Source organism: Natator depressus, chromosome 10, assembly GCF_965152275.1.
Source record: "Natator depressus isolate rNatDep1 chromosome 10, rNatDep2.hap1, whole genome shotgun sequence".
NCBI classification, from domain to species: Eukaryota; Metazoa; Chordata; order Testudines; family Cheloniidae; genus Natator; species Natator depressus.
In genome coordinates, this window is record NC_134243.1 from 71140684 (window position 1) to 71160709 (window position 20026).

General features: G+C 47.5%; 1 protein-coding gene across 5 annotated transcripts in view; it reads left to right on the forward strand.

Moving 5' to 3' along the window:
- SV2B (synaptic vesicle glycoprotein 2B) overlaps positions 1 to 20026 on the forward strand; it is a 111589-nt gene that overhangs the window by 18336 nt on the left and 73227 nt on the right. The window contains exon 1 of one of the 5 annotated variants that reach the window (XM_074966499.1): positions 5075 to 5203. The exons of the other annotated variants lie outside the window; for them this stretch is intronic. The gene's annotated coding sequence lies outside the window, so the exon portion shown is untranslated. Of the gene's footprint in view, positions 1 to 5074; positions 5204 to 20026 lie in introns of those variants that run through there. 5 annotated transcript variants of the gene reach the window in all.

A 20026-nucleotide genomic window follows, 5' to 3' on the forward strand; every position in this document is an offset into this window, starting at 1 on the left:
ACCTATCATGAAGGTGATGTGTTATTTGCACCTGTCTGGGGTCTGTGACGTGCTGCAATGCAGAGGCCAACCTCAGACAGATCTTTATTCAGGGAAGTGATCTGGAGAGATGGGGCCCGCGTTCATGAATTCTTCCGGCAGGCTCTGATTTTGCACTCCTACTTGTAAGTGCACATCAGGGTGCGGCCCCACAAGCAGCCATGCACCCATCCCATGTGTGCAAATGTACACAGAGTTTGTACGCGCAACTGACAGTTAGTCTGCATAAAGTGTGAGCGCAGACACTTCATGGGGTGCAGTAAACAACTTGGACAAAAGTGAGAGTGCACTATGCTAAGGTAGGAGTGAGCATCTGTGTCAGGGCCTTTATTATCCTGGGGTTGTGTGTGTGTATGTATACTTGAGTGGGAGACTGCCAGGAAGAGCCAGGAAGCTGGAGAAGGGCTGTACACAGGTCTGGAGGTACGTGTTCGCCTCTTGTACATTCTGCCACAAGAACGGACCATAGATCCAGAGCTGGGAGGAAGGGTGGAGGGCGGCAGGCAGAAGGGAGGGAACCGTGGAGAAGTTTTAAGCCCCCATCTCCCATGTGACCTGTGGTAATCCTGCCCACTCCATCCAGCAAATCCTGGGGTAAAATGGCGCCTCTGAGCAATGGGTATTTGGAGTTAAAGGCAGAAAGCACGGGCTGAAGGGGCTGGCTCTTATTTGATGTATAATATCTAGGGCCACTATTTAAGCTACTCTCATTCTCCATACTAAGTGCTGAGAGACACAGACTCTCCCTCCGCTGCTCAGTACTGGCACTGAATAGTTTTCTGGCCGCAGTACAAAATCCCAGGACTGCAAACAGTCCTGACAGGGGAAGCCCAGGACTCTGCCCGAGGGATCCCGCTTCCCATATTGTCAATTCCCCAAATTAATTTTCCGGATCAGGAGCTGAGTCTTTGAAAAAGGTCTCGCCTGAAAAGATTATGGAATTACTCCCGTGCTAATGAGCAGTTTAATGTTACGGCAGCTTAAAGTCCTGCAAGGAAAAAGGAGCCTTAGCAGTGAACTAAAGATACCATGAGAACAGGGAGGCTGGGATGTCTGGGCAAGGGGATGGAGGGGCATCGCTGAGTCACTGAAATACACTGTTTGCAGGGCCTGCCTTCACTGTAAAGAAAAGAAACTTGGTGGAAAACTAGGCTGAAGAGCCCTACAATAATGTCTTCGGCAGTCCGTAATCTTATCCCCTTTTCTGCTGCGGGGACCAAAGGGGCAGGCAACCCACAGATTGATTCTTCTCCTCCAAAACAAGCGTACTCCGGCCAGCAGCAAGAGACAGCATCATGCCTGGTCACCTGCTATGGGAGCAGAGCTGTAGGGCGGAGGAATTGCAGTCTCGGATCAGACCCATGGTCTAGTTAGTCCAGTATCCTGTCTTTGACATTGGTTGGCACTGGATGCTTAGAAGAAGGCTGTAAAGCTCCCGAATGGATATTGGGAGAGTTCCTTCCTACCTCAGGCAGTCAGTGGCTGGCTGCTGCCTGGAGGTTGATCTCTCTGAGATGTTTCTATCCTAAGTCATGCAACTGCAAATGGTATTCTTCTTATTCCCATAAATAAGTAAGGGACCAGAAGGGGAGGCAATTATTTGACTTGTAATCACAGCCAGGTCACCCCCTCCCACAGGAGGGGAGGCAACTATTTGACTTGTAATCACAAGTCAAATAATTGCCTCCCCCTTTCGGTCTGGGATCGCAGGGAAAAGCAGCTCCTTAACCGATCTTCCACTCCCAGGTCCTGACCCTGAGGTCTACTCCATGCAGGCCCTGAGCTGGGTGGACAGCAGGGAGGCAAAGGTGGCTTTACATCATTTTTGTGCTTTCCTGGTCTTGGAGTCCGGAGACTTTGTCTGTCGGTGCAATTTAGGACAGCCTCAGGGCTGCTCTAGCCTACACTGGCTCCAACAGCCCCCACCGGGGCTTTGAGGCAGCTGGAGGTTGCTGGAGCTCAGCAGCACGTTGGCATACCCTCCTCCCTGGCCACATCCCCAAGACCCTTCTTATGATGGAGCTTGTGAGGGGGGGATGGTGTAGACCTGGCTTAGCGCCTTTGTCCCGCCACCCTGGCACGAAGGGGGCAAGAGTGGGGCTGAGGCTGTGCCCCCCCCTCCATAATGTGCACAGCACACTATGCTGTAATTTCACATAGCCAGTGTGCCCCAGGAGTTAGTTTTCATCTTCTAAACCATAACTATGGACTCCAAGTACGCACCCTCAGGCCCCAACGAACAACCACCACATGGCTTAGTCAGTTGCTTTCTCAGTAGGAATGTGCGCATCTGGGGATTTCACTGCATCTGTCATGCTGGCTTTGACATTCTGACTAGGGACCTGGTTCTGCTCTCGCTGGCGCTGGTTTTATTCCAGTGTGGCTGCCCTGACTACAACGGGGTTCTCCGGATTTACTCTGGGGCAAGCGAGAACAGAATCAGCCCTCTGGGACTAGCTGGGGGAGTGGAGTGGGGGAAATCTCGCTGTGCGAGATGAGATGAAATGAAAAGGAAGGGCCAGTCTATATTTAGGCAAGGGCTCTGTTCAGAGCAGGTAATCCTCTTTCCGTGAATTATCCAGCCTGGGGATTAGACCGCTTTAAACTCCTCACCAGGCCTCCCCCGCACCAGGAGGCCACCGTGGAATAGACTGGCTTTATGAACACATAGTGGGCAACAGATGGGAGGAGGATGGCAGAGGGAAGGCTGCTGCTGGCAGGCTTGTGCGTCCCTCCAAGAGCTTGCTCACGGCCCAGATGCGCAGTGACACAGGAGTGACGTGCGATGCTATATGAATCATAGAATCATAGAATATCAGGGTTGGAAGGGACCCCAGAAGGTCATCTAGTCCAACCCCCTGCTCGAAGCAGGACCAATTCCCAGTTAAATCATCCCAGCCAGGGCTTTGTCAAGCCTGACCTTAAAAACCTCTAAGGAAGGAGATTCTACCACCTCCCTAGGTAACGCATTCCAGTGTTTCACCACCCTCTTAGTGAAAAAGTTTCATATGGTTCGTCAAGGGGTGACCATTAAGAAAGAACGTGGAGCTGAGTGCGGCAGCAGATAAAGGGAGGGATGACAGGCACAAAGCAACCCTTTCCCAGTGCACAGTATTCCTGCTTCCCTGTCACATGCCATTTCTTCTGATGCAGGGAAGGGAAGCTCCCTGGGTTGCTTATCAGGTGCATCGCTCTCCGTCTGGAAGCTGTTCCTGACCTGCCTTGCTCTGCCAGCATCTGACCCGCTTTGGCTGGCTATAGAAACTAAGCCCTGGGTCTGCAGGTCCATCCCATCTGTCTTGAGTGGGAATGAATCACTATCAATATTAAATGATGGGTCTGGCAGCATGGGGGCAGGAAGGCGACACAGCCAGGGAAAAGATGGGGGTTGGAAAGGCTGGGATGTGGTGTCAGGAGGACTGGGTGGCATTAGGGAAAGAAAATCCTTCTCACCACAAGTTGTGTGATGGGTTCCTGTGCAATGAGCCAGTGGGTCTCAGTCTGGTGCCTAGTGAACAAATGTCAGCATAAAAAAAGGGTCCCTTGTTGACTTTCTCACTACAAAGACTGAATGTGCCATAGAGAATAAACTCCCCTCCCATCTAAGGGTGGGCCCTCCGGGTCAGAGTTTTGGTGGGGTGACAGGCATCGATGCGCTGCCATTGCACGTCTTGTCGGTGTCCTAGGGATCCATGACTCGGTTCTCCAGGGCTATCAGGCCAGCTCCTTTTGCCATCACTACATTCACTTGAAACTGGAGATCCTTTTCTGAAGCGGCAACAGGGCCACTCTTTGGAAGAGTGAGCTGTAGCTCACGAAAGCTTATGCTCAAATAAATTGGTTAGTCTCTAAGGTGTCGCTAGTACTCCTTTTCTTTTTGCGAATACAGACTAACACGGCTGTTACTCTGAAACCAGGCTATTGTTAGTTCCCCTGGGATTTATGTAAGCTGGGGTTCTGCCTCTGCCCCCCAGGTGTAGGGTTCATTTTACACCCCCTCCCCCACTATCCTTTATTTATGTATTTATTCTGCCTCTCCTTTCACTCGGAAATGGCTAGACATTTTTTGTTCCCCTAGTTTCTCTCTGCGCTTTCACCGCTGGCCTCTGACGTTGCTACTATGTCGTTTCAGCCAGGAGTGAATTCTGATGACAATAAAAGCGAACTCTTGTCGGATCCTGGAGTGACAGGCTGTGGGTGCAGTTGCTATCCCACAAGCCCATCCTTAGAAACCCAGGGCCTGAGAGGGCTTCAGCTGCATCAGCGTTAAACTGTGGTGAATGACGCTGATCTTTTCATGGGGAACTGAATTCTCTCAAGGGACACCATTGTTCATGCATTTAAATAGTGTTTAACATACTCTCAGCTCTTTGTTGTACTTCCTCAGAAACCTAAATCTGGCATTTTGGTCCTATTACATTTTCTCTTCCCAAAATTAAGCCAAATTTTGTGCCCTATCCTGGCACTCAGTATTTTGGTCCAACTCTTACTGAAGTCATTTGGATGATGTCATATAAATAACTTCTGTGGGAGTTTGATTAGAACAAGGAATCCATGATTGGCCCCGTAAGTAGCTGTTGGAAGGGTAATACCTGTTTAACTCTCCTCTGAGACCCGGCTGGCAACATCAGTACTTGCTTTGCTTTGACTGACAGGTAGAGTCAGTGCTGCCAGTTATTGCTTTTTTGTGCTAGAACTAGAATTAAACCAAAATGCCCCGCTGGAGCAGAGAGAAGAAAAGGCCACTGAGTGCAAACAGCCACTGCTTTTAATATCAGCTATTGTCTTTTTCTCTCTGTGTTGAGCATGATCAATTTCCTGTTTAAGTTAAAGTCAACACATCTGTCACTTCAGCATCTCCGGCTGCCTGGCTCCCTCCCCCACCTGCTCTCCCACTCTGTCTGCAGTCTCCCTATCCTCCACCTGCTTTGTTGCTGGCGTGTATGTTTTTTGTGGTGGCTGATGGACTCGTGCACTGCTGGTGCCTCTGTTCCGTTTACAGTGGGATGATCGGCTTGGCTCGCAGAGCATTTACTCCTAATCCCCAGTTTGTGACAGCCTAGTGGCAAAGGCAACTCTTCCAGGGGCTGCTGTAGGTGAGAGCAGTGGGGGAAATGATTGGCAAATGGCTGGTGATTCTGGGATGACACATTTCCTAGTTCTGGTAAGAAATGCTTTTCCATTTGGTCCCCTTTCTGGGCATTTGGTTACAGATAGTGACGAGGCTTAAAGAGATAAACGGCAGAGAGGGGAGGAAGTTGTGAAAGAGACGGACAAATAGCAGAGTCAATGTAATTTAGACAGAAGCCTTTCCAGGAGCAAATGTTTATTAGAGCAATTTATTTACCACTAGTGCATGGCTTCCAGCTAGTCAGATCATACAGTGATGAAGGCAGTTGAAGTACCTAGCCAGGTACAAGGCAGTAGCTGACGTTATGTTTTCCCTCTATGGGTGTTTCTATGTGCCTTTTCCAATTAGGTATGGTTATTAGATAGATCCCACAGCCAGACCTAAAAGGCACTCTCTGTCATGCAGTTCTGTGGGTGTAGCTTCTGGAATGCTTCTGTTTCTATTTGATGCCTTTCATAGCACTGGCTTTGGAAAGTCATTCATGATTATGTGTCCCTCCGTTGAGAAATAAAGCCCTTCAGCTTTCCTGAGTGCTAAACTTTCTCCTGGTAAGCAAAGTCGGCATTATTCCCTGGAACTGGTCTCCCCAGTATCGGATGCCTTTAAAATGTAGAGAGAAGCAGTGAGGTAGTTGCAGACAAAAATGAGAGTCTAGTCAAAACCATGAGCAGATCTGTGAGATATTCTGTGTCCCAGACATCTGCTTATTTTGAATTTGAAGGCATTGAACTGGTTTAATTTACGGGGCTCTTGAGCTGATAGACAGCCTGGGCCAGATTCCAGTGAAACCAGCGCAGTTATTCCGCGGTGAATTTGGCCTCATTTGCTTAAAGAGGAACAGTGAGCTGTAGCTCATGAAAGCTTATGCTCAAATAAATTTGTTAGTCTCTAAGGTGCCACAAGTCCTCCTTTTCTTTTTTCTTAATAGCAGTCTGGCTGTGTTGGGTCAGCAAAGGTCTGTCCCTAATATACCTCTAGTGATAGGAGGGAAATGAAAAGCATGATGATGCATCTTCAATGATTCTGCTAATAGATGGAAAGCACTGACCCTCTTAGCATTTCTGGTCCCTTCCTAAAACTGGTGCCTTGGTCCAGGAGTTCCCGAGACCCTTTTGTGAGAGGGGCTTGTAAAAGCATTCGGTTGGTGATTCCAAGATGGGTTCCTTCTGTGTTTCTGAGATTAGGGTTAACAAAGATCTGCCTAGAGAAAACAACCAAACTGGTTTGTTCACAAAAATTAAACCACCTCCCTCTGTCACAGACATTCTTTTGATTGTTTCTACATACAGTGAAACTTGCACTAAGGAGGGCCTCTGTTTTAAGTACTAACTTTGGAGCTTCCCTATGGTTTCCAGCACAGTTACATTAAACTTTTAGTTAAAGATCCAGCTCTGCCAGGCAGCTGACTTTTGCTGAGCTCTTGGGTGGTTGCTTCAGACATATTTCAAAGTAACAGTCTTTGTATCAAAGCCAATAAAATAGCACTGGAACAACGGCTGAAGAACAAGCACTAAAAGTGGAAGGGTCTGCATGCCTCTTGCCATCCAGATGCTGTACAATGAGGGGATAGCACAGTAACTCTAGACTGAGGTATTTGTGGGCCTTGACTATTTCCTCTATGATGCCACTGAACAAACGGAAAGACTGCAGAGCAAGGTTTCTAAGTGATTTGAGCCATGTGTATGTCCCAGAGAGAACAGCCCTTGTTGCCTGTAATGGAACCACAAGGCTTGGTTTTTAAAGGAGCATAAATCTTTCATTGCTATGTGTTTTTTGGAAAGACACTGTCGAGTTAAAAATTAGAAATTTCTATCAATTAATTCCCGTGCCTAGTTAGATTATAAAAACGGAAGGAATGTATACATCCAGTTCATTTTTTAATTATCTATTGTGTGGTGTTTGTTTACTTATTAAATTTCTCTCTGCTTGAACTTTGAAAAGAGAATGGTCAATTTCAATTGTTTTTTTCCCCCCTAGTCAGTTTCTCGTACAGGTTTCTCCAATCCCGCAATGCTGCTGGGATTCCAGGTGCTGCACAGGAAGGTTAACTCTATTTTTAAAAAAACATCTTGCAGTTGTAAAATCAAAGTGAAAAAAATCCTGGAAACATCCCTCTTTGTGTTAGGGTCGATACATGCTCAGAACTGGAATTTTGGGGCCAAATTTTACCTGACAATGAGTCTTTAACTCTTCAAGGTCTGCTCTTTTTCAGGGGGCCAGACAAATAAATGCTACGGTAGGGTGTGTGTGTGTGTGTGTGTGTGTGTGTAATTTGTAGCATCCCAAAGATATTTCCTTGCTGGCAATTACATTATGTTTGGGGAACATATTCCTGTATACAGATGGGAACAACCTGATGTCTTCCAGATGCTTGAATGTCCAATCCGAACTCCTGCTTGGAGGTTGGTCTTTTAATATAGCCAAATGGGATAAAATGGATGGATTTGTCCCCTTTTAAATATCTACCCATGATGATCAGCGATTGCACTCAGAAACTACCACTCTCACGGCAGAGTCTTGAACCTTCCCTGTGAGATCAAGGTGTCCTGAACAAAGAACACAGTAGAGTAAATGGCAGTTCCAGTGGAGGTCTGTGGTACTGTGCATTGATACCATGGGATATTTAGCCCATCAACAGGATGTAACTGAGAAACTGTAAAGAAAAATCTTTACAGTGGGGAAAACTTCCACATTTATTCAACATAAATATAAATCCAATAACCTCATTCCTCTCTCTCGCTCTCTCTCTTTTTTTTTTTAACCACATCTGCTAAATTATCACAAGCTATTTGTGTTTTAAACGAGGACTTCTTCCCTCACAGCCCATCTGCTCAGCCTGTTTGTTCCTCCAGCAAAGTCACGATTCTATTATCATGTTGTATGACTGTGGAGGGCAATGCTGCGGGGATGGGACTGCAGCTTCACTTGGGGATGGGATAAAATGGAGAGGGGTGGGCTGAAAGGGGGAGAGCCACTAGTGAAAAGGGGGAGATGGAGAGAAATACACCAGAGCAGACGTATCAGGAAGTGCTGGGCACAGAAAAATCCCTCATTGGTTTTTTTTTGGTATAAATGTTTCTTTTTTTTCAATCTTGTCCTAGCATGAAAGTCACCTTTAAACTCAAGGTACCAGAAAGCCCCCACTGGGTCTGATCCTGCAGTCATTAGAGTTGACTTCAATGTGAGTTTTGCCTCCCTAGGGAATACAGGCTCCAGGCTGTTTTGTGTATCGGATAGGTCTGATTCTACTCTCACTGACATTATTGCTGTTATTATTATTTATTTGTATTATGGTAGCACCTAGGAGCCCAGTCCTTGACCAGGACCCCATTGTGCCAGGCACTGTACAAGCACAGAACAAAATCACAGTCCCTATCCCAAAGACCTTATAATCTAAATATAAGGCGAGACAACAGATGGATATGGACAGGCAGACGGTTGTGGGGGGCGGGGGGGGGAGGTAGTACAAGGAAATAAGGAGACAGTATGAGAATGAAACAATGAGGTATCCTTTCAATCTCACTGAAATCAGTGCAACCGAGAGCAGAATTTGGCCTTGCCGTGTTTTTCCATACCCAAAGGGCAACCATTTGCTCTCACTTTAAACTGACTTCCCTTTTTCCATTGAGGATTGAGTACAAAAAAGAACAAACGTAGTCGCCATGAGAGAGCAGCACGTGCCTGTCACCTGTGAAACATGCTGCAGCAATTAGGGGAACAAAATGGCTGAAGCCTCAGCACACAGAGTGAATTCTTTGATGTTTAAAGGTATGATACACAGAAAATGAAGGTGTTGAGGTTTCATAGGTACGTACACCATAGGCGCTTAGTGTGTTTACTGCAAAACCCACTAATAAATCCAAGTTACTAGCAGCACAGTGAAAAGTGGCATTCAGATATGTGCTCCCTGTAGCTGTACATTGACGCATCCTCGTGCTAGTCTCATCTCTGCAGGAGAAAAGCAAAGCAGGTGTTTTTTGTATGGACTGGGGTGGCAGAGGTGAAAAGTATTTTAATGTTTTTGTGGCTGCCTCATTAAAGGTCGAGCCGGCTGCTGGTCTGCAAAGGTGTCCTCTACCCCTTTGCTGGGACGTTGCTGGAATTCAAGTCTCATTGGGTGATGCTCTTTACGCTGCATCGGCAGCAGAATTCTCCATGCCCCAACCATTCCCTTCTGTGTGCCCTGGCTCCTTTTAAACCCGCTCACTCTTTATGCACAGACCATGCATGCAGAGATGCACAGGATCATTTTTAGTTCTTCCCCCCTTTGGGGTGGGGGGGGAAGGTTACAGTTGGCTGCCTCTATGGTCACCTTCATGCACACCGTTTCTCTGTATTCTGGGTAGAAAGATGAGGCGCGAAGCAGCAGTCAGAGTGGGGTAGAGAGGAAATAAAGTGAGGAGGGAGAGCAAGATGACATGCCCGCCCAACAGCCAGGAGAGGGGCAAGTGCAGCTGTGACTGATTTAACTAGCAACGGTGTGCATCTAAGAATAGGACTGAGGCTTAATGAGAAGATATGGAAACCCCCTCTTTTGAGGGGAAGCATTCTAGGCCCATCCAAAATGTGTAGCTTCATAACCTGGGCTGGCTTTTACCATCTCCGATATCAGCCAGTGAATTGCCTGGATGGCTATTTTCCTTTAGGACCAGCCCTGGCCTTCCCCAGGGAAAGTGATGAAGAGATTTTTGCTGTTGAGGATGACTTTTCCCTGTTGAAAATTGCTGGAAGAGGCACGTACTCTGGGCTCAATTTGGGGCGGGGAGCGAGGGGGGCTCAAGAGTCAAGCAAAAGCTCGGTCTCAAGCTGTTATACTGTTACTGCAAACTCTGACACTGAGCAGAGTTCGTTTGTAAGGATGCGAAAGAGCCTTTACCTGGCCAGGGCCTCACTCTGCTCTCTCCCTCTCTCTGGCTGCAAAATCATTCAGCCACCACTCAAAGACAGGGGTAGAACACAGCAGCCATTCAATGCCAGCAACACGAGCACAACACCTTCTAGCAGGCCCTAGCAGGGGAAGTAGAGAATGCTATATATAATTGAAACTACAGGAGAGATTTTAGATAGGAAAGTAAATGAATGTAGGAGGTGTGGACCAACACGGCTACAACAACACTGCAAATCCATAATTCAGTTCAGCTCCTAAGACTGATGTTCTGTTCTGGCTCACGGTAGCTCTTGTGAGAGGTGGGTTGGGAAGGAGGAGGAATTCATCGGTTTTTGACTGGGTGCTGGAGATTTTAGACTTTGGCTTCTGCTGCGCTGCAGACCCAGCCAGTGCTGCTCATCACCTCACCCACCCTTAGCCAATGAAACATAAGGCCCGCCTGGGAACGGGAATGCAGATGGGGCTAGGGGAAAGGTGGAAAGGGTGGCTGGACCTAGCAGAACCCTCCATAGCTAAGGACACCAAATAATTTCCATGGCAACATGTCATTTTCCAGCCCCAGGCTCTGCCTGAAGGTGAGCTTTGATTTTTTGCAAGATGTGGGAGTTGGAGCAAAACCCCTTCAGCTCGTGTTGAATGAGGAAAGTATGGAACAGACACAGGAACCAGCCCCTTGGCAATGGATTTTCTTTCTGACTCTTTGTGTGGGCTGTATGTAGTTTTTGTTTGGCAGTATATTCCTACTGCCAGTGGGAATAGCACCCATCTGCTGCAGCCAGATTCAGTGAACAACTGAACATAGTTCCTGCTTGGAGGTTTGGGCTTTTATAGCCAAATGGGATCTGATGGATCACCCTTCCTGTCCTCCTGCCCCGCGGCCACACATGCTCTCTGTTACCCTCTCACATGCAAACACCCCGCCACGCATCTAACTGGAGACAGCATGCCTCAGATGAGGGAGATTTCTCCTGCCCTTTCTGACAGGTGGTCAGACTGTGGCAGATTTCCTAGTTTTCACTGCTTTCATTAAGACTTACAAGCCTCTGGCCTCCTGAACTCACATGTAACCTCTCCCAGTGTACCCTCCACCCACTTGCCCTCCCCAGCAGCACCTTAACAAAATCACTGAACAGGGAGGCCAGTCCTGGATTTGGGCAGTGGCCCTGGGATCTTTCAGGAGTTCTTTAATGTACTGCATTCAGACTGAATTCCTGCAAAGGAATATGGGTTTTAAAAATGGAACGGTGTTCTTTTTCTAGGGCACCATTGTCTGTAGCTGTTGAGTTACTAGGGTGATGGGCACGGTAGCACAATTTAAATGCCTAGGTAGACAGACAGGTAGATCGATTCTGAGTGCAGTCACCTGAGTGTAAATCCAGAGCAGTAAGCAGAGTTCCTCTGGATGTACACGAGTGTAACTTAGACCAGGGTCTGGCCTGTGAAGTATGTAGCAATGTAACTGAAAAGAGAGGCTGTCCTCTGGGTGATGCACCTTTAATTGTAGCGGAGTCTCTCTGCCCGCATTGAAGGTGAGCTGGCTTTAGGTCTGCTTTGTGCCTTGGACTTGGAGTTCAGATTTTTTTCACAACTGGGGACAGATTTTCCGGAGACCTCTGCACATCATGTGTGGGCACTGCGCACTTGGAAATCTAGCCCCGTGCCGCCTCCTGATGAAACGTAGATGGGCACTGGTGAAGACCAGGCCTCGCTGCGGATGAAGTATTTGTCTCTAACTGTACCAGAACGAGGTACGTTTGCCGCCCAAAAGCGACAGTTCTACACGTATTTTTAATTGGGCTGGTTCATCTCAGGAATCTGACTTCTTTTAATTAAGATCCTTTTTCGATGGCATGTTAAATTATTGATACGCGGGCACAGATTGAGGCATTCCAGTGACTTCTCTGCCTGATATAGATTGCACCTGCCAATTAGTCAAAGTTTCCAGGGACTCAAAGGGGGTTGCGGGGCCCTTTGCCTCTGAGTTACTGACCTGACTTCAGCCCAGCATTGCTGTCTGAAAGCTGTTTGGGGACACTGTGTGAAATATGTGTGGTGTCTATTTCTACGGGGCAGGTGTCTACCTGCCGAACCCTCCCCGCTTGGTGCTCATTGGTCCTTTTGATGACAGCGGAGAGGCTAAGGAGGGTACTTCAAAGTCACATCTCACTCCGGAGCAGGGGTTGTTGCCTTTTGCTTTCTCCAGGCATGAGAATGGCAAATTGAAACAGAGTGTTTCTAATGCAAGTAATGAGATCTTGCATTTATTATTTATTATGAATTATCAGTATGTGCCCGTACGTCACTGTGCCATCTGGGTGCCCTGTAATTGCATGTAAGAATGTTTCTTAGTTAGCACCAATTATTACTTGTTATTTAATAAGCCCATGGAACTGGAGCCTTTCTCCCCTAAGGATCCCAAGTGTTATAGATGCAGCTATAACTGCAGACGTCTCTGGTGTGGAAGGCAGCAGCAGTTTTCACAGCACACAGTCACACTAAGAGATTAAGGCAGGAAATGAAGGAGACCCCCACAGCCAGTCAAAACTGCAGAGGGAATGTAGGTAAGTGGGATATAATGACCCAGGCTGGAATTTGGCCAGGATACTGGGGTTCTTGCAGAAAAGGCCAGGGGAACATTACTAACCAGAAGTCATTAGGACTTTGGTTTTTCATCTCAACTGAAAGCCGGTCCTATGGGCACTTTAGCTAAAGCAGCTGTGTTAAGTGATATCTTACATATTATTGTATTGCAAAACAAGACTTCTCTGGAGGGCTAGGGCTGAGAGCACAACCCACTGGTGCGTTCCCCTCTGCGACACTCCACAGAGTCTGTTATAGCCACAGTTCCTGCCTCTTCAGTTCAGGCTGTAGCAGATCATGCTTTTAGCTCTGGCAGTCCCTTGCGTTTCGGGGAGGGTTTGAGATCGAGCCCTGGGCCTTTGTACAGCCCGAAGGGCAGAAAGTTAGATTCACACCTGAGGGCAGCTGTGCAGCTGGAACTGTCCGGGAATCAGCAATGAGGTTGCTTCAGAGAGATGCTGTTTGAAACCTGCCTGGCTGAGGCAGCAAACAGGCCGCTAGTCTGCTTTCTGTCATGGTGAGTGTGCAAATGAAAGGCGTGTTCGTTGTATAGGGAAAGGATTCACTAGGGAGGTATAAGGAAAGGGCCGCTCTCTGTCTCTCCTCCCCCACCTGCACAGCACCAGGCAGCTGGTGCACGCTGTGTACGGCTGTGCTGCTGATTAAATATTGAAAGGCTTTGGTTGCTTTTGTGCGGAAGCCCAAGTCCAGATGAAAATGAGGCTGTCTGAGGACAAATCTGCCCTGGCAGAGCGGGGCCTCTCCTCTCTCTGGATTGATATTACAGTACGGCTTCCACTTGGGCAGGTGCGAATAGTCATTTGGGTGCCCGTGTGAAGGCTCACCTGGGACTTGGGTGCCCAGGAGATTTTTGTTCGGTCACACCTGAGCTGACTGATGGCCGAGGGGGATGATGAGTGTTGACGGGTGGACTGAGGGTGCGAACGGTATTTCGGAGGGACCCAGTGGCACTCAAAGCTGCCCAGAGGTTAGTCATGACCAAGGCTAAGCCAGAAGGCTCAGGTTCAAGCAGCAGCCCCTCCTTGGCTGATCTGCTCTTTGTGTCTAGAGAATAAGGACCACCTTCCTGACCCACACAGCTCTGGTACACACCTCCAAGAGAGAGGCACAGGGTGAGGGATGGAGACAGAGGCAGAGAGAGAGAGAGAGGATTTGCTGTGGATTTAGCGGGTTAGAATGGGAGAGGAGGAGAGTCAGGAATAGGGTGGGGCTAGAGGAGGTGAGACGGAGGTGGCAAGGACTGGGGCACACCTGTTGGGGTTTTGGGGAGAGGGTCACTTGGGAACATAGGGACAGCACCATGGAAAGGCTGCAGTATGGCACCAGGCTGGGGCTGTACGTCATCAGTCAACACAAGGAAAGAAGGTGGCAGGCAATGTAGGCTGGGACTTGGGGGAGGAAAAGCCCTTAACCACCTAACAGAGTCTCTGAGCGTCAGAAAACCTCCCTTGACCTCACTGAGGTGCAGGACATAGAGAGGGGAAAATGCGTTCCTGAAACCATCTGGGTTGAGCTTCAGGGGGAAATAGAGAGGCTGACCCAGATGAACCCTGGTCTTTCTCCGTCCCCACCAGGGTCACCACGGCACTCAGTGACTTCGCAAAGGATGGGGTGCGAATGCTACTATGATCAGCAACACAGCTGTGTGTGCCTAGAGGACCCCCTAAACTCTATGATCCTCAGGGCTTCCCAGGAGCTGCCCTATGGATCACGAGAGAGGCAGGAATCCTTTGCCATGTGTACTGGGCATCAGAGAAGGCACAACTCTCCCTCTGAGTGCACTAGGGGGACACAGTTCAGCCGCGGGAGATAGAAAACATACCTGTTTTATGGACATGATGGCTGCACATGGCACCAAGATGTTCCTGGCTGTGGTGGCAAGATACCAAGAGTCATTTCATGACTGATACCTTGACACTGCCCCTCCACCAAAGTATTGGCCCAATTTTTAACCTGAGCCCTTGATTCCTGCTCTGTGTTGAAGTGAGGCTTTGGGAGTACTTGCCCAACAGCTCACCCCCCAAGAGGTCATTTCTGTAACTGTGGTGCCCATTTCTGGGTCTCGTTAGCTAGACTTCCTCTTATCCCCTCACTTTTTTTGCCATCTCTCCCACTACCCCAGATCCTTTGGGGTTGGCCATTACCCTGTGGGATCTGAAAAACACCCTGCTTTTATGCTGCTCACCACTGGGCGCCCGCATGCAAGGTACTAATTTACGTAGGCTAATATCCTCCTAATGAGCATTTCTGAGAACTCACCATGTTTGCACGGGTTGCTCTGGAAAATCTCAGCAAACACTGAGCATTCAGACAACTTGGGGCAGCAAACTCCAGTGCTGAAAACCCCTTGGGCGTCCGGCTTCTACTTGGAACCCTAGATGGGGCCCCAAATAGCTATTTGCACCAGCTCACGCTTTTGATGTGCTGCCCGTGATGTATAGAATTGTCCCTTCTCTGCTTCCCATTCCACTTTCACACAGAATAGGAAAAGCTGCTTCCATAGCACTTTTAAAAGCTAGTGACCAATTTCTCCCTTTGCCCTCCATCTCTTTCTGAGTCTTTTCTGCCATAGGTTGACCCATGGGAGGGTTCCTGAAGTGTCATGTGTGTCACGCTGGATAGGGGGATGCCGTGACTTTTAGAAACAAAAAGGACATCATTGCCCAGGGAACATAGTGTCCTATAGCAGTGCGGTCCCAAAAGCTGGCCCCGCTCAGCTGGGGAGCAGCCAGTCAGTTTGGGCACCCAGTACAGATAGCATATTTTTTCAGAGCACTAGCATGGCCCATGTTTTGCTTGGAAAATTCCCTGTGTAGTTCGAGTGACAAAAGTGGGGGCCTAAATCCTCTGCAGGGTGTTCAGAGGGGGCCTGTTGAAAACTGCCTCTGAATATAATTCAATGTAAAAGTGACAGCTAGATGAGTTCCAAGCACAAATCAAAAGGAGTACTTGTGGCACCTCAGAGACTAACAAATTTATTTGAGCATCAGCTTTCTCCAAAATCAAAAGGAGAGCATTGCTTGCATGCAAGCGTGTTTGTCTATTTGAGAGACAGTGTGTTTTGTCTGTGCGCAGGTGCACCCTCAAGGTAGAAGGTTCCTTTTCCTGGGCAGCTGGAAGAGTATGGTGTGAGTGTGCGCACCTGGTAGCATAAACAGTGCATGTTTATCCAGGGAGTAGTTACACACTTGATTTTAATGCTGCTGTATTCTGTAATTACTCTGGATAGATTGGCATCCAAACATCTGGTAACAACTGGATGTTACCAAACAAACACCAGTGAATGGAAAGGTAGCCTGACCACTAGAGAGGGGAACAACACAAATAATGTCTGGGGGTTGGATCAATAACCCAAAATTCATTTAGTGTATCCAAACCTGAGTGGATATAGGGAAAGCCACTGGATGCCAACAGATCACAGAGAAGAATAGAGCTAGGAGACTGGTTCCTCTGGAAGGAAGAAATTCTTTAAGGGATAGTGTGTATGTATTTCTTACAATGGACAATTAGCCTGGGCAGCAATCATTTCCCTGGCTTGCTTCATACGTGTATTGTTTTAGAATATAAAACCAGCGATAGAACGTTAAGCCATATCTGAAACCGAGGTAAAGGAAAGCCTCCTGAGAGGTCATTTCAGTGCTAATGGGGGTCAGGATGAGTTTTATTTGCAGGGCTGCCCAGGAACATTAGCAGAGTCTGACAAGAAACACAGTTTATCGACTTTCTAATTTGACCACACCGATCATGAAAAACCCACAGCTGCCGCCTGAGCAAAGAGAGGCGTTCAGATCAAATGCCTATTGTGCAGCAGTCAGTGAAGGCCTGGGCGAGGGATTTGGGCTTTGTGTTATCTCCTCACCTTCACTCCACCAGGGCTCTCCCACAATCAGATTCAAAGCCCCACCATCCCCTCCGTGTCAGGGTGGATTATGGTTTTCGAAAGAGCTCAGAGCCAGTAATTCAAGTGCTTAATGCCCAGATTCTCAAAAGAGCTCATCCCCGTCATGCATACAGCATGTTCACCGGCTCTGATAATGGATTCTGCGGAGCCCTTCTGAAAATTCTGGCCACGATGCCATTGGTTGCATGGCCCTTGGCAGATGAGTCAGAGGGCTGATTTCTGTTGGGCTGGTCACAGTCAATAAATGGAGGTGCTTGCCAGTCTTTGTAGATGCTCATAGAACACACCGTGTGCAATCACATCTCTTTCTAGTGTCTGGACCCAGAGACTATAAAAGCCTGCTGCTTACAGATAAAAGGAACCCCTTTTAGCTCAAGTAGGTCTTATGCTTTGGGTGCTGAAGTTCCCAGGTTCCATCTCTGCTGTGAAGCGTGGTGCCTGTAGGGGAATAGCCATAGTTTGTTACAACATGGGACTAGACCTCCTGTGGACCTCACATACTTGGAACTAGCTTAACAGCTGGGTGGCCTGATTTTCCAAAGTGCTGATCGCCAGGCAGTAAACTGTGAAATTGGTGGGAACTACTGGATGCTCCACTCATATGGAAGTCAGGCCAGGAGTGCGTAATGCAGTGGCTTAGTGCATCTGAGCCTGTCTCCCTCCAACAGAGGACCCCACTTAAAGGAGTTCTTTAATGCAAATAGTGGAGATCTGAGTTCTAGGACCTTAAGTACCACAGTGTCTGTAATATATGTGGCCACTTGTTTTTTTATGAATTCACACTTAGCTCTGCATGTGGCCGTGGTTCTGACCTGCTCTCTCTCTCCCTATATATAATATCTGTGGTTTAATTTAATTCTTGGCTTCAAAGCAGGTAGTTGGACAAGGGGGAATGCATTGTCAGAGGATTGCTATCAGGTTGACAAGGTTACAGTGCTGTGAATGCAGGAGAAGCTTTTGAAGCGATAGGTCAGAGCATGACTGTGTGTGTAGAACTGGGACTTTGTGCTAAGCACGAAGGAGAATGACAGTTCAGTCTGCCATTTATTGGCAGCAGGGTGACTTTTCAGATTGGAGTAATAAATGCATTTGATACCTTTGAACTGGAACAGAATGAGGAGTTTCCCACCCCTGACATCACATTGCCTAGTGCAGAGCCTATAAGTGCCAGCTGGAGGATTTCTCTCCTCTATCCAGAAGGCCTATAGGGGATAAAGGAGCAGTTTCCGTAATGAACTCCTGTGTTGCTGTGTTAATTAGTGGTGGAATCTAGAATGTTGGCAAAAAGGTGTTACTAATTTGGCCACAGATGCAGCCCAGAGCTAGAGAGGTTGTGGGTGAATTTCATTAGCAAAAATCAGCTAATAGATCAGTCCAAGCATGAGGTATTTGAATAGGAAATACTGGGAAGGTTTTCTCTACTGGTCTGCATGACTTTCACAACGCTGGGTTTCCCTGCATAGCTTTGCTTTGTGTCCATCTGGCACTGTTTGCTGTCTCGTGAACCTGTCCGATCTGGTCACTCTGTCTCCATCATGTCCTATAACTCCAGAAGACCAAGCACAAGAGAGTGCTGAGTTTGTTTTTTCACACGTTCCTTTCCATTCAGCCAAAAGACTGCTTCTAGCAAGCTTTAAGTGTAAAGCCACTGGTATGTCTCCATGATAATGTGATTCATACATGTTTCACTGTTCATTTTCTAAATGTTCCAGGTAGCCAGATGTTTTCCTTGGGGGTGGGGCTTATAGAAAGTGCAAATGATTTGGACCCAGGTGCTGACAGCAAGATCACCAGTTTTGCAGAAGATAGAAAAGTGAAGAAAAGTAAATAAGGAACAAAATGAGCCAGACTCCAAAGGCAGCAGGCAACTTCTGTGGATAGGCCAACATGGTTCAATATCAAGAGATTTACAATTGTCACTCTGAAAGCAAAGATCAAATCAGGGAAAAAGTGAACCTAATGCAACAGTTTTCTGCCCAGCTTCCTTATCTCGCTAGGTCCCTTTGTGTTATTTCTTTGTCCTTACTAACATGTGCAACTTCTCCCCATTTAATACCATCTGTGAATTTCATCATTGTCCTGTGTTGCCTCCTTCCAGATAATTCGCAAAGCTGTTAAATGAGAAGAGATCAAACAGTGGGCTCTGAGTTACCCCAGTTGGCAGCTCACCCCCGTCAGAACACGGCTTTATGCCATTACCCTTTGTTTATACCCTCTTTGTCAGTTTTCAGTCACAACGTAGTGTTTCTACTGAAGCCGAGTAAGCTTTGGCGAGACACTTCATCAACTGCTTGACAAAAATCCAATAGTATTACCCCTGTGGTCAAGTGACAGTGGTAGAGACTCCCAGAAAGAGCTGCTTTCTTTTGACATTAGTCAAAGAACATGATTAGAATAAGGAAAAGAATATCATTAAGGATAATGCCACACTCTCTCTCTGCTTCAGTGGAGAACTTCTGCTTAGTAGCTTCCTCAGCTCCCTTCCTGCTACAGGGTTAGAGGAAAACACTCCAGATTGCATGGCAAGAATCTGTTCTTTATAAGGCCCTTCCAAAAATGCTGCTTCTTGCTCATAGATACGATGATAATTCCATTTGAATTTCACTCAGCCCTGCTGGAGAGAGAAGACACCTGAATCCAATACCTTTGCTTTCCTAGGGCCTGTTCCACAGTCTGTTAAAGTCAATGCAAGTTTCCCACAGACCGCTATGGGCTCTGGGTCAGGCCCCTAACAATTGCTATGCCACACTGTGAACAAATTTAACCCCTCATCATCCAGGTTTGCACGCCCGTTCAAAATGCATGAGTAAGTGTAAAACAAGGATTTTGCTGTCTGAAGTGGAGGCTTGTCCAGCCAAAATAAAAATAATCTGTTCAAAGGTCTGCAGGATTAGAAACTTTTTGAAGGAAGCGGTTCCCCTCCTGAGTCACTGACATTCACAAAAATTACAAGTGGGAATAGGGCTGAAGCTCTCCAGGTCACCCAATTAAAAATGCCTTCTGTGGTGGGATTCCACATGCATTAACCAATTCCACACACGAGCAGTGAGATTTGTTCAGGGCAAATGAGCAATGAACGCTTTTCCCCATAGCATGAGGCAGGGCCTAAAATAAGCGTCCCTTCTGAGCACTCCTAGCTGCCTGCATCCTTCTTAAGAACTCATGCTTGGGAGAGACACAGGTATTTTTTGAAGCAATATTTCCAGCTGTCAAGAGTGGAGTGGATTAGATCCCCATTATGTCATTGGGTCAGCCTGGTGATCACATGGTAGATTAATAAGCAACAGCTCTAATAATTAGAGTGACCGAGTTTCTTCTGCATGCAGTAAGCTTCCTAAGAGGGGCTGAGTACTAGCAGTGATTCCTGGGGGGCTCAGAGTCTCGCTCAGCATTTGTCCCTCTGTGATTTGGCTTTGGGCTTTGGAGTGTACATCAAACAGCTGATCTGCTGCATTAAACATCGCTG